The 15,412-nt window shown below is 37.9% G+C and overlaps 1 protein-coding gene across 3 annotated transcripts in view; it reads right to left on the reverse strand.

The window, feature by feature from the left end:
• The window catches only part of kcnab2a (potassium voltage-gated channel subfamily A regulatory beta subunit 2a), a 134,186-nt gene extending 119,860 nt beyond the window's left edge, over window positions 1-14,326 (reverse strand). Inside the window, exon 1 of one of the 3 annotated variants that reach the window (XM_022682264.2) lies at window positions 14,215-14,326. The gene's annotated coding sequence lies outside the window, so the exon portion shown is untranslated. Of the gene's footprint in view, window positions 1-3,439; window positions 3,837-14,214 lie in introns of those variants that run through there. The other 2 variants (XM_022682265.2, XM_049471644.1) reach the window with 2 other exon arrangements.
• Between the last annotated feature and the right edge of the window lie 1,086 nt (window positions 14,327-15,412).

A 15,412-nucleotide genomic window follows, 5' to 3' on the forward strand; every position in this document is an offset into this window, starting at 1 on the left:
CCATTCAGAGTTACCGGTCCTCCATGACATTTTGGCACCAATACTCAACTACCCACCAATACCCTCTATAATACTAAAAACAGGGTCATGAAGACCACAGACCATGTTCCAAAGAAATGATGGTCAGACATTGTAGATCTAGTTCATGTGCCCCCACACAGGACAGGACATGTAAATATATCCACTCCAAATGTCTTTACTGTCTAACAGAGTGGTAAAAAAAAAATACTGCTCTAGAGATTAATTTGGCTTCCAGTCAAAATTAAAACTTAAGAAATAATTACCCATCAAAAGTGAGCAAAAGTAAAGTTCTAAGTCCTAACCTCAGTCTGGCCACTCATAATTGAGGGCAGAGTCAGAATAGAGGGATTAAAAACTGAGAGCATTTTGCACCCTGAATGGTTTGGCTGACATGTGATGTCAACAGTACTGCCACAGGCGGGCTTGTTTGATTGAGTGGTAATTAGATTAATCTCCAGAATCTTGACTGCCACCCATGGGCTGCATCACCAGTAGGGCTGGGCATTATGACAGTATTGATATCAGAAACATGTCAGAATTATCTTTCCTGAGCCAAACTTGGATACTGTGTTTTGTGTATAATATTGCAGACTTCATTATAAAGTGTGCATGATCAGTTTTGTTCAACTAGACTTCATGCAGCAAAATACACTAAACAGACATAACATCTTGTGTGCCTCAGTTCTTTAAGTCCATATACAAAAACAGTGCTAGAAAAACAGCATGTTTTGACTTTACTGTTTATCTTGAGGTCACAAGAACCAACTAATTTGCATATATCCACCCATTCTGCCAACCTGAATTAATCCCACCCACTCATATTGCAGTTCACAGAAGTGTTTCAGGTTTAAGTGCTTTATAATCGAAGCCCTGCCAGCACAGAGCTCATGTATATCCATCTTAAAGGTGCAGTAACTGGTAAAATTTCTATTTCCATCACAGTTTTGCTGAAACTTTAACCGATCACACTTAAAAAGATGCAGATTTTAAATATAGTTTTAAAGATTCTTTATACTCATGCATTTCTATAGCAAACATACACTTACATGTCAAAAATCATGGGCCATCAGTATGTCAGCAGATGGCTTGGAAACACATCTCTAGTGTGAGGTGTTATCTTGTGAGAGAGGATAAACAGGTTGGCCATCATTCTAATGGCAAGGCAATGTGAAGCTCGAGTAAGGCCTGATAGTGGGGGCCAGATGGATGAGCTTTTCCTCAATCTTCACTGTCACATGTGTGCGAGAAATACATTTAGTTCTGGTGTGTTCTTATGACAAAACATGTTTTTGAGAGCATCCAGGGGAGTTAGTAACTTCCCTCGATTAAAAGTTGTGTAATTCTTGACCACGTGATGCTGATCAGTCAAGTAGTGTGAAAGCCACAACAACTGAAGGACTCGTGAGTAGACCACAATGACCTGAAGACCCAAGAATTTGTGAAGTGTGAACCCTGCATTAAGGGCCTTGCTCAAAAGGCAGTCAGTTGGCCAAACTCAGGTATCGAATCCACAACCCTCAAAAATATTGTCTACCATCAATAAACCAGTGCTTGTTATTATGAAATATGCAGTTATTTTAATTCATAATATGCTTAGCAATACTATCAAAACTTAAAGGACACTTTCATCTGAAATTACAAAAAAAAAAAAAAAAAACATAAGCAATCATATAAACTGCATTTTTGTTTCTCAGAATATTGCAAGTGGGATTTAATGGGAAAATGCACACTTCTACTTGTCACATGTAGTAGACAGTTCCAGAAGTAAGCTGAGCTAGTCTGAAGGGTCCTGATTCTACCACCTACTTCGTCCCCCCCCCCAGGTAAACTTGAGCCCTATATTTTCTTCTATGCGGAATCAGAGAAAAGTGGAATTTAGATATAAATATGTAATATGCCCAGCAATACACAGAATTACACAATAATATAAAAAAATCTGCAATGCAATCCGTCTTAACCGCCAAATCCCCCCCGGAAAAAAAGCAGCAGTTTTATACATCAAAAAGTTGCTATTTGCTACTGTTTAATTCCATTTCTTTTCTTTAAACTAAATCTTAAAAACCAAAAATTCTGAAGTGTAATAAAAAAAAGAGAATAAAAACCAGAAACAGAAAGAAAAAAAATGTGGGCCCTAGTAAGCAAGTTGCTTTAGGGCACAGTCTTTTTTTTTTTTAGAAGCAGTATAAAAGTACCAAAGCTGGCGCTTCTCTTATAAGCAGAACATGTAACAAAAACTTCTCAAGGTCACATCAACAAATTAGGTGTTCCATCAAAAGAACGATTGAAGTTGCAACAAATAAAGCCATCAGTAGTGGTCTATACTCAAAAATTAGTGACTTAACTGTTAATATTGTTACCATGTAAACCGGTTTACATACACTGAGTTGTATTGGAGTGCAAGAATAATCCAGCAAATGCAAACTGACTAAACAAGTAATTTGGTGCAGAGTACCCAAGATACTATTGCTGTAATTATTCAACAGAAATCCAGATTAATCAAAGCAAGCATTTACTGAAAATGACAAAAAGAAACATGTTATTTGGCTACCCAACACTATGGATGTTATTTTAGCACTAGCTCATGATCTGCAAAGCCTACGAGAAGGCTTGCTCAAGGCAGTGTAGGCACCTGATTTTTCTAGCAGTGCAGCTCCCCTCGACAACTTACTGCACCAAAACCCTGCAACCTGCGCCTACCTTCCATTCCCTAGACTTGGCCCTGAGCCCAGAGGCTCAGCAAAATCTATCCATACCATCCCAACATGAGTGGCAACTTCCCTTTCAGCAAACGAGACCGAGAATGTCAAGCAGCCTCTGCATTCTGCTTGAATAACGAACGACAAATGATAACATCTTTGCATTTTAATGTCCACGGAATGCTGGTCGGAGTTTGCAGCATCAAACCGTACTCTGTTGCACATTAGCAGCATTTGTAGGTAACAGATGGGCACTGCAGCAGGTAGGATGAGTGAGGATGTTTAGATTTAGATAACGAATGGCAATCAAGGGTACGTTGTCGTACAACTGTGATGATGTCTTTGAATCATGCATTTAAGAGGCTGAGATATGCATTAAATATAAAATACATATGGGGAGGAGGGAATAGCTGGGCAGAAATAACTGCCGGTGCAATACACTATGCAGATGCCTCTCAATGCAGTATCCATAACCACCAGATTGGAGGCAAAGGACAACGATGAAGACTCTTTACGCAAAAGGTTCTTTACGCAAAAGAACATGCTTACACACATATATTTACATACATATATGCACACAAAAGCCCAGTCTTCAGTCTCACGCTCCAGCAGACGGAGAAGGAGGAGGAGGAAGGGGAGGAGGACGAGGAGGAGGAGGGAAGGAAGGAAGAAAAGCGAGGGAAAAGGGATGACAGACCTAGCCATGGTGCTCCACTACCCACCTCTGTCCTCTGCCGATGCCTGACGCAGCGTTCCCCGCTCGGCTGGGATGGAGGAGAGCGGGGTGGGTGCAGCCAGATTTCCGCTGTCGAGCGACGATGAGAGAAAGACGGGGAGGTGGGGGGAAGTAGATGGAGGGGTGGGATGAGAGAAGAGCGGTGAGCGGCACGCCGTGCTCCGCTGTCAATGTGTGTGTCTGTATGCCTGAGTGGATAAGCGTGTGTCTGTGTGCATGAGACAGATAGAGAACGAGAAAGGGAGAGTAAAAAAGAGAGAAAGGAATGGAAAGAGGAATGCAATGGAGAGAGGAGGAAAAGAGAGGGAGGGAAAATAAAGAGTCGGAGAGAGAGGGAGAGAGAGAGAGAGAGAAAATGTAGTGAGTAAATGAGAGAGTCTCAAGAGTATGTGTCACTGAATAGAGCACGGCGCAGATGCATTAAAGGCAGGCTCCCTCCCCTTCACATCACACCATCACACATACACAGTGTGCGCATAGACACACACTCATCTCTCTGCACAGTCAGCGTGAGAGTAAGCATATGGAGAAGCAGTGGGTGCAAGACACAGAGAGGGAGGACACGTATGCTGCTGTATACTGAAGGTCTGCTGCTGAAAACATATTGCAGATAGGTGACCAAGATGAAAAGGTACTTAGTTTGTTCAGACACAAATATTAAACTAAAGTATCAGTAAGTTACACACACACATGCCAGCAATGTGCACACAGTGTGGGATTATAGGCATTGTAGGGCTGCAACTAACGATTATTTTGGTAATGGATTAACCTGACAAATGTTTTTCTGATTAGCCTTTCCTGAATTTCTGTCAATTAATCAAGAATTATTTATCTGCTTGCTGTGGGTATGGCTTCTGTTTCCACTAAATGCCCTTCAAACGTCCTGATCATTAAATGTTTAAATGTGGAAAGTGCTGCAAATGAGTGAGAACGTGCAATCCGTTGTGTTTGGGCACTTTTGAAACCGCATCCAGTCGAGAGTTGAGTGTTATCCTTCTCCCATTGTGTTTCTGACCCCAGTACTTTGTATAGTGCTACAGTTTTACAATTGGTCTACAATGAACATTTGGATTTGACTTTTTTTTTTTTTTTATAAAATGGACACTTTCGATTATATCGACTAATTGTTGCATCCCTGCTCAACCAGTAAATGCTGTTCTTTTAAAGCTTCCTATATATTATTTGGGATAATGCAAATGCAAAATGGAACACTAAAAATAATGTATGCTAAATCATTAAGAACAGCCAGTTTGTATTATTATTATTACTCTATCAGCATATATAGATTTAGAAATCTGGCATCTGTGTCTTCAAAGAAAAAAAGTGGTATCAGTAAATCCCTAGCAAGCAATAATGCTGCCTACCTTACATCATCCAGAAATGTTGAGAGACTGCAAAAACCAAGGTTTTACCAGTGCACCTGAGAAAGCACCTGGGCTTTTTCCCTCTATTGGCTTTATTTCATAAAGCTGAGCCATAGGTCAAAACAGAGGTACATATTTCCTAAGATTCAGAAGAACTGAAATACAACCATTTGTTCAGACTTTCAAAAACAGAAGTTTAAAAGAATACAACTCTCCTTGTTGTCTGTAATTGGGAAGAATGGATCACAGGACCTAGTGTTCTCCTCAAAGCGTGAGGTGGTGAGGTGATGGTTTTCCTTGTCTCACAAGAAGCAGATTAGTCTACACTCTCCCAGCCAACCATAAAGTGGGCACATCTAAATTAGGGTGAACACTGGACACAAACAACAGAGTATGGGTAAAAGCAAACCAGTGATATGAGTCCTTTCCCAAAACAAGGCCAGATTTTGTCCAGTGTAAACTTATATTCAGGACAAGTGTGAAAATACTTGTGTAAACACCGTAGCAACAACCAAGATCACATTAGCAACAAGGAACCAAGGAATCCAGAGCTAGCAACTGAGCGACTAGCTTTCAGTAACTTGCAAACACCCAGAACAGAACAGCAGTCACCTAGTAAGACCAGAGCAGCCACAAAAAAACATCATAGTCACACCAATAAAGGCTATCGTCAACCACATTCTGGAAAGGTCAAACTTGTTTCTGAAATGATAAGAGCTATCCGAATAACACCTGCAATGTCGAGGACTTGCAAGTGCACCTGAGGAACATCTGTATTTTCCTGATTTGCTTCATTTTCATTCAGCTGGTTCATAGGCTGGAATGCTTCAAAAGGCCTTTATCTGACTAATTACATTAGAAAAGGTCAGCATGTTATGATGCACTCTGATTTCACATTATTGGTGCTCCTCGGATACGGAACCAGCTCAACGAGCTTGCTGGCATGATATATTGCCTATTCTGCTTTAAAGCACATGCAGAGTCACTCGATTCAAAATTCATGAAGGCAACACTGCAGCATTCAGAGCGCTGCTGAAAGGTCCTTTCCAAACATGCAAAAATCAAGCCTCGTCAAGGCAGGCTTTTCTTTGCATCATTGCTGCTTCCTTTTCTCCATTCAGAATTTGACGCTATAATGTTTGTCTCACTTTCCTCACAGATTGTATTAGTGCACGCCTCAATGTGGATTCCTAGCCCTGAGCCTTGGGGACTGCAGCAGCTTCAATGTTGCGCACCACTGTGTCTCTGGTCCCTGGCTCTCTTCCAGCCGAGTCACAGCATCGCGGGCTCCAGCTTCACTCTGCTACCATTCCACTGCCTTCTCTGTTTAAGCACGTCCTTGTAGCAGGGCATCCATAAGAACTTTATCATGTGACTGCCTCCAACACAACGCCTATACGTTGTAGCAATGCAGTCATCCTGAATATACAAAAATAATGAGCATGGCCTTTTCATGCACTGCAATGTAATTGAGCTGATGCAATGTTTAATGAACATTTAAAGCGTTTAGATCCATCAATGTGTTCTTTTGAACTTGTTAACTGGTAGTTGGTCCAAATACAGTTTTTATTAGAATATCTGTTTTTTTTTCTTCAGTTTTATTAGATCGGCGCAATAAACTGGTCAAATAAATACAAAATACAGGTTTATAGAAGTGAAAATGTGCCTCATTAGTAATAAAGACTTGGTTCATATTGAAGAAAAAAAAAAACAATTTTAAAGGACTGGGGAAAATGCATGAACAAAGGCTCTATTCAGGCACCTCCATTGAAGGTCAAACATATTTCTGAAATTATGCGGTGCTAACTTAACATCTGCTACACAAGTCAGCTGCTTAATTTTTCCTACAAGCTGTTTTTTTTCAGCTAATTTTGCTAACAGACACTAGTCCTAACACTGATTAATTACATCTGTAAAAGCATGCTCAAAGACTTTAATAAAATGGTTAAAGTCATAATCATTACAGCATTAATAAGCAAGTTCTTGTTGTTTTTGTGTTTGCTAATCGGCCAGCGTGATAATGCGAGTGTTCATGAACACACTCAACAGACAAAAGCGGCTGACAAGAGGTTGTCGCTGCCATTGTAAACGTAAAAAAATCTATAGTGAACTCGTGGAGTAACAACATAACTTTGAATTTTTTATAAAAAAATCAGTGATCTGGATCTTTTTCTATTACACGCCTTTGAAAAATTTGCTTTTAATCACATGATCAGGGATATCCCTAATTCGGATTGTTATTATACCCGAATTAACGTGAATAATACCATTTTGCAAACCCCTACTGTGTTCTTACCTAAACGAGGTTAACCTAATTATAAAGACATGCTTTACACTCTCCCCAAATGCTGTTTCTGGCTGCTGTTAAGATATGACACACAGCTGTGAGTTTACAACCTGGAACTACATCAACATGACTCCAATATAAGAATAGCAAGGTGCATTTAGGCCATACTACAGTGCAGTGTTATTACCTTAAGTGGGTGGTTGGAAGACACTGAGGTCTTTTAGAGTTTGAACATGTGACAAAGAGCTAATAGAGATCTGGTTTTCAGTCTTAAATAATTTTTAAAATGGCATGCATTTGACTTACAAAAGAAAAGGCGATAATAGGCAAGAAAATGTCAAGAAATAGCTCCAACCTGAACTTTAGTTACATTTGCTTTGGGGCTGGGAGGGTGGATTTAGTGTCTGTGTCATTCCCTCTGACCACAGAGAAGGTATATTTAAATCCAGGCCCCAGAGCTGTGGTCATGTCATGTTTGTTTGCTTCTAGAAAACTAATAGAGCACATGATGGCTCAAGAATGACAGGGACAAGACAACTCATCTGCCTTCACTCAAAGGTTGGAATGCACTGGTACTATTCTAAAACTAGGCCAGGTGCTTTCAGTAAGCCTTGATCCAGGGAACAGAATCCTTATAGCATTAAGTAAATGTTACACTTTCACAGATAACTAGGGCAACTGGTGTACAGGTAGCCCACTTTGGCAATAACTAGAGCTTTGCAGTTAACAAAATGAGCATAAAGTATATAAATTTGGACTTGTACAACAAGTACACTTTAATAACAAGCTACTAAATAGTGGAAGATTTCATATTTCATGGCTCCTACACACTAATTTAGTTATTTATCTGACAGTTAGAAAATGCACAGACTAGCCCATTACTAAAAGTATAAACTAGGGATGTATCATGATACAGGAATTATATATCAGTATCTTTTTAATGTGACCAATATTTTAAACCGATACATGCTGACATATTAATTGTATAGAGGAAAAGATCCAAACAATGCTGGCTGAGCTACTGCTATTTGCAAACACTGGTTTTAAAGTTAGAGCGTTATACCTTGGTGTCTATTCTCTCTGCAGGTTATAAACATGTATATGGAGATTGGCAGCTATAAAGACATATACAGGTATACACAGAAACATTGAATATCAGTATCAAACCTGAATTCTCACATTGGTGTATCCCTAGCATAAACAGATTAAAGCTTCAGGTTAGCACATCTTTAAGATCAAATACATTTAAGGATGAACTGTCTATTTTAAATGGCTTTATTAAAAAAAAATTAACAGCCCTTCTGAAACTGAGCTGTTGCTATCTAGCTGTACATTACTAAACCACAACTGGCACATAAAACAAGCCCCTGGACCATCTGCAGTAAAGAATAGGACAAGCATGTAGCTGGAGAATACCACTTTACCTCTCTTTACGAACAGTGGGCTCAAGCCATCTCCACCTCTACTCAAACCACTGAAAGGGGAGATCCAATCAGGGGATGCTCTAAAGAGTTTTGTAATTGCATCATTTAACCAATGACTCAGTCTGGATGATCTCACCCATATCTGTTGTGAGAGCAAGGCTGCTAGCTCGCTACTGTACAGCTACTCAAGCGGCAAAATGCTGGCTATACTGTATGTGCCTCAGATCAAATGTTAGTGTTCTAGAAATATCTCACAGGAAGCAGCGTATGAACGGAAGAGGAGGAGGACATTTCACCATCTGAGTATGCCAATACAGTAATAAATAGACAGCTTATTTCACTCACTGCAGTACTTTTTTCATTAATCCATGCATGTTCATCTAGGTGTGGGTGTTAAACAGCATCTTGCCAAATAGCCTCTTTGTTGTTAAAATTTCTAATGACAAAGTTTTCTCGTGACACAAGCATTTTTAAGCCTGAATGAAAAAAACTGCAGAACAAGGACAGTCTTGTTCGGAATGATGAACGTACACACTCTTAATCTTGAAGATACAAGACTCAGCAGGATGCTGACCTTCTAGATCAAGCTCTAGGACCTACTGTAAACTCACAACAAAAAACCCACAGACGCTTCTTGCAAACATGCATATACTTGGTATTCTGCACACTGTACAGTCCTTTGTCCACCACAATGCAACTGCTCCGTCTGCATGCTTTGTATTCCAGTATGAAAAAGGACTTTAAATTTACTTTGCTTAAATAAGCTAAGTGGTTTAAGTGAATTAAATGTGTTAAATTAACATAATTGCCAAATCTAGTTAACTTTAAGAAAGTATTTGCATGGGATGTTTTCATATCTGGTACATTACTGCAAATCTAGGGTATCAATACAGTTGGAGTTGGTTCTCGCTTCATTGCAGTTACAGTCTTCTCATTACTGAAAAGGACATTACACTAGATAAACACAAAAGGGCATTGCTGCAAATATTCTAGGTTAAGCATACGGTTTTGTGTATTGTAAAGATACACTCCTCAGCCCAAATCAACTACCCAAGACCTAAGATGTCCTGTTGTACTTGTTAAATTAACAGCAGAATCTCTACCTCAACTATGTCGTCAGGTGAGGTCTCCATGGATCACTTCAATTAGCCTAATGACTCTTTCACTGATTGTTCTCTTGGACCATTTTTGGTATACCAGGAACACCCCATAGGCCTTTCTATAATTCTTGTCAAAGTGACGCATGCCCATTTTGGGTTGTCCATCTACTTTTAACACATCACCACTAAGAACTGCGTGTTCACATTGAGTCTAAAATACACTACCTGGCGAGAAAAAAAGTCACACATTCATTGGACCACATTTATAGTTTTGATTTATAGCTAGCAAACATTTGCTGTGGCATCGTTTTTGTAATGCCACAACATTTAATTATTTAAAAAACAAAGCTGTGTATGTACAAAAACATATTTCATATTTCATGCTTACAATCAGACATACTAAATTGCGACTTAAAATGTGAGAATGTGGGTTAATCTATGCCAGTTTTACAACTATGTTTCTAATGGTTTACTGACAATGCCAATGCATTAAAATTGCAAATAAGAATGATTTTTTTTTGTGCGTAGGGACATTTTCAGCTTTGTCTCATTCGGTTTACACAGGTCATCCACTGCTCCTGTTACATAGGGAGTACCCCAAGGGTCTGTCCTCGGACCCATTCTCTTTATTTTGTACATTTGCACTGCTATGCAGATGATCTATCTTAGCACTACAATCCCAACAATCTAATATCAGTCTCATATCATGCACTGCAAACCTGAAACACTGGCTTGATAACAATTACCTGAGACTAACTCAGATAAAAATATAGTCCTGTTAGCTGGCCCAAAAGCTCTGGTCTGCACTCATTCTGACATCATAGTCACTGTTGACAATGAGCCTATTAAAATCACTGCTTCACTGGTTACCAGTATCCTCCCGTATTAAATCCAAACGTTACCTGTTAACTTCTGAAAGCCCTTAATGGCCTTGCCCCCCCTTCTTATCTTTCTGAGCTCCTTCATTCTTACTGTCTCTCTCACTCACACAGATACTCCTGCACTGGTCTTCTTGCAGTTCCTTGTACAAGACCCTCATCCCAAACTCTGTAACTCTCTCCACCAGACTTTGTGATTGCTGTAACCTCTCCTCCTTTAAAGCTGAACTAAGGACCTTCCTCTTCAGCTCTCACTACTATATTATATTATATTATATTATATTATATTATATATATATATATATATATATATATATATATATATATATATATATATATATATATATATATATATATATATATGTGTTAGGAACTTTTTTTTTCTTCCCTTACAATGTAAAGCAACCTTGGGTTTGTGAAAGTACTATGTAAATTAAACTTATAATTAGCGTTCTTTACTTCACCTTTTGCTAATTAATGTCACAAATGTTACGGTTGATCAGCGTATAATCCAAAAAAATGCATTGGTAACTGCTGTGCACATAATTTATTGAGTGTCTCTAATTACCTGCCTGGTTGACCTTTATAAAACTTAACCTTTTAATGTTATATTCAAAACGAACAAAAATACAAAAAGAAACAGAGACATGCCTCTTAGACATGCCACCTTGCCTACAATTACCATGATTTTTGAGGAAATAGCTTGCACACTTTGGAAATAATTATGTAAGGCAGATGTGGCAAGAGTGCAATACAAAGAGCATCTTGATTGGTCTCTCCCTGTGGTTAGATCCATTAGTTCGCTCTGTGGGTTAGATTTACATCCTGATTGGTCTGTCTTTGTGCTCACTAGACCTATTAGTTGCTCTGTGGGCATGAATCCTGTCTGTTGGTCATCAAAACAATTAAGAGTGTGCGACTCTGTCCTTAAATAAAATGTGGCTATTTAAAAGAATCTAAAGTACAAAACCTATTCTGGTTTACCACTGAAATTTAGATGTTTAGTAGTGAAAGTAAGAGCATTTCCTTTACAAAATAGTTTGGCATGTGTCCCTGTATAGCTGTAATGTATTCAGTTTCAGTATTAAATTTACAATGTAAAAAATAAAAAAAATAAATAGAAAGCAAACACGTTGAATGAGCATTATGTCCACCTCACCCTTAATTTACCCTACATATTCATCTTCATGGACACATTTGGTAACTTAAAAGTGTAGCAGGGAGAGCAAGGACAGTAAAGATAAACCAGCATGTGCCTTGATTCTACCTTCGTGAGTCTGCTCTTGGAAAGCATTATAAGCTCAGTAGATGACTACTTGATTTAAAAACATCATGGTTGATGTTTGACTTAACACCACAGACAAGCACAATATAACAGAGAGGCAGAAATGAAGCAGCAGAAAGGGAGTCATGATGTGGTCTGAGGCTCTGGAGCACTTTCAGCTCACCTTCCTGTCATGCAGAACTGAGAGGTCACACATGCAGTCCTGCACAAGTGTGAAAACTAGCCGCCAGCACCGAGTGTTTCTTAACAACTTGACTGTTTCTTGTAAGGGAGGAAGGGGAAGGCTGGGGTGTCTGCAGCGAATGTGTGACAGCCTTTTACAGCATATTTTAGCTAAAGAAGTCTAGCCAGTCCACTTGATTTAGGCAGAAGCTCTTTTTACAGTGTAGGGATGCTCACACAGGATTATTCCCTTGTTTTATTCAAAATAATATATATCCCAAAAGAGCCCACGGTTATGTACATATTACAGACCCTTTAAGAGGTGTGAAAAGTTCCTTAAAGCAAGTTACCAAATGTGTCCATCAAGATGAATATGTAGGGTAAATTAAGGGTGAAAAGGACATAATGCTCATTCAATGTGTTTTCTTTCTATTTATTTATTATTTTTTGTTTTACATTGTAAATTTACAACTGAGATATACTGGACATCCTAAGAGCATCACAGGAAAGTGTGTGAATCTGTGTCTATTAACAGTGTAGGAGTGTAGGAGTAGTGGGTTAGAACTGGAGATTTATATATAAAAAAAAAAAAAAAATATATATATATATATATATATATATATATATATATATATATATATATATATATATATATATAAGTTTTTCTAAAAACCTAACCTTCCATATACTAGTTATGACAATTTCTACAACAAAATGTTAAAATACAGGTTATGAAACTAATGTTCATTTGTTCCATATGGATTTCAACCGTAAAATATGTTGTTAAGCTTTAATGGTTTTAACCTTAATCTGGTGCTCACCACTTAGTATGTGGTGCTTAGTATGATGTGCTCGCCACTTACTATTTAGTGCTTACCACAAAGTATCTGGTCCTTACCACATAGTATCTGGTTCTCACCACTTTTTGGCATTAAAAAAAAACGCACAACCCTTTTCTTCTTACGGGAAATATTATTTTACATTAGCTATAGTATCTGGAGCTCACCGCTTAGTATGTGGCGCTCACCAGATAGTATGTAACACTCACCACTTTCTTGCATTAAAAAAAAAATGCACCAAATGCCCTCTGGGGCTCCGTATTAATGTAACAAAATAATTTTTTAATTGTGTATCAATATTCAAAACTGGGTCTGGGTTCTTACAGGATATATTATTTTATATTAGCTATAGTATCTGCTGCTCACCACTCAATATGTGGCACTCACCACTTTCTGGCATAAAGAAAATGCACAATGTACCTTCAGGTGCTCCAAATTATTTGAACAGTACTTTTTAAAAAATTCTATCAATATTCAAAATTGGGTCTGGGATCACAGTATCTGGCACTCAACACTTAGTATGTGTCGCTCACCAGATAGTATGTAGTGCTCACCATTTTCTTGCATTAAAAAATGCACCATATGCCGTCAGGGGCTCTGTATTATTTTAACAAAATTATTTTTTAATGTTGTATCAATATTCAAAATTAGGTCTGCAGTGTTATGGAACATATTTTATTTTAGCTATAGTATCTAGAGCTCACCACTCAGTATGTGCCCTCACCACTTAGTATGCTCTGCTCACGACTTTTTGGAAAAAAAAAATTTAAATGCCGTCTGGGGCCTCTGTATTATTTAAACAAAATATATATATATATATATATATATATATATATATATATATATATATATATATATATATATATATATATATTTTTTTTTTTTATGTTTTATCATTATTCAGAACTGTATTCAGAACTATATTTTATATTAGCTATAGTATCTAGAGCTCACCACTTAGTATCTAGTGCTCACCACTTTTTTGCATAAAAAAATGCACCATGCACATTCAGGGTCTCTGTACTGATTTAACAGTATTTTTTCATTATTATTTTGTGTCAATATTTTGGGCTCTTATGAAATATAACGCTAGTATAACAGCTCCCAATACAACAGTATTATTTTAGATTTGCTATGATTAGCAGAAATGTATCAAGGACGCTAAGTTAACTAGCTCGCTAATGGTAACTAACTGAATACTGAGGTAATTTAAGTTAGCACGCTAAGCTAACAGTTTGCGCTAAACGCTCATTAACAGTCTCGCGAGCTGCAGCTGGGATTTCTGAGGGACTGTAACGGTTAGGCTAACTAACGTTAGCATCCCACAAAACTGCTCATGTTCTGACTGACATTTCCAGCAGATACCGCGGTTAAAGCGAGCACCGCGAGGAGAAAGGTTGGTAAAAGCGGCAAATCTCTCACCTTTTCGCAGAGAAAATCGCATCCAGGGGGAAATCTCGCTCCACAAACCCTCGCTGTCAGACCGAAGCTCCGAGGCGGAGGAGACTCTCGGTTTTGCCGCTTCACACATTTGTTCCACGCGAGGACTGCGCTCATTGGTCGGTTCAAGGACAGTCGCTTTAGTGATACGTGTCTCATTGGCTGTCGGTACCGCCTGTCTCAGAAGAAAGCTCGCTGTTCCTCCAACCGCTGAGGAGTAAACAGCTAAGCACGCCCACTAAAAACGGCAGTCCAGCGCTGCTATTGGTTATTGATGCTCTTCTTACTAATGCTTTTAATTAATTCATTTAATCTTATTTATCAATTTTCCAAACTGTATTAAAAATGCCCTTTTAATATAATAACCAAATATTACAGATTATTTCCTTTCCTTTTGTAAATTATTAGTATATGTTAAATATTTTAATTAATTAATAATGAAATAGTAAGTCTAAATAAAGCACACTTTATTGTTTATGTAAAAAAAAAGAAACAAAAAAAAAGAATAACTGATTTCTTACTAAAATTAGACATATTATACTTCTTTTTACATGTTAGAATAGGTCTATATAATTTACAGCTCTGGAAAAAAATAAGAGAGCACTTAAAAACGATAAGTTTCTTTGATTTTACCAAATCAAAAACCTCTGGAATATAATCAAGAGGAAGATAGATGATCCCAAGCCAACAAACCATAAAGTAATCTAAAAACATTGTGTAAAACTGGTGGAGGAGAACATGCCAAGACCAAAATGTGAATAAAAACCAGGGTTATTCTACCAAATATTGATTTCTGAATATTATGGATATACTTTTATATACTTTTTTTCTTTGCATTATTTGAGGTCTTAAAACTCAGCCATTTCCCACGTTCTGCAAATAAATGTTCCAAATGTCTATTTTTATTTGGAATTTAGGTCAAATGTTGTCTGTAGGTTATAGAATAAAACACCAATGTTAATTGTACTCAAACATATACCTATAAACAGCAAAATCAGAAAAACTGATTCAGAAACTGAAGTGGTCTAAATTTGTTCCGGAGCTGTACGTTCTATACAAAACATGTTCTGGAAGTTCTTTGCACAAAGTTACTCTCACATAAAGAGATCTCTCCAGCTCTGCTCTTACCAGTTTCAGTCCCTTTCAAAATGAGCCGTTTAAGGGCTCTGTCACTTTTATG

The sequence above is a fragment of the Astyanax mexicanus genome, chromosome 24 (assembly GCF_023375975.1).
Source record: "Astyanax mexicanus isolate ESR-SI-001 chromosome 24, AstMex3_surface, whole genome shotgun sequence".
Lineage (NCBI taxonomy): Eukaryota > Metazoa > Chordata > Actinopteri > Characiformes > Acestrorhamphidae > Astyanax > Astyanax mexicanus.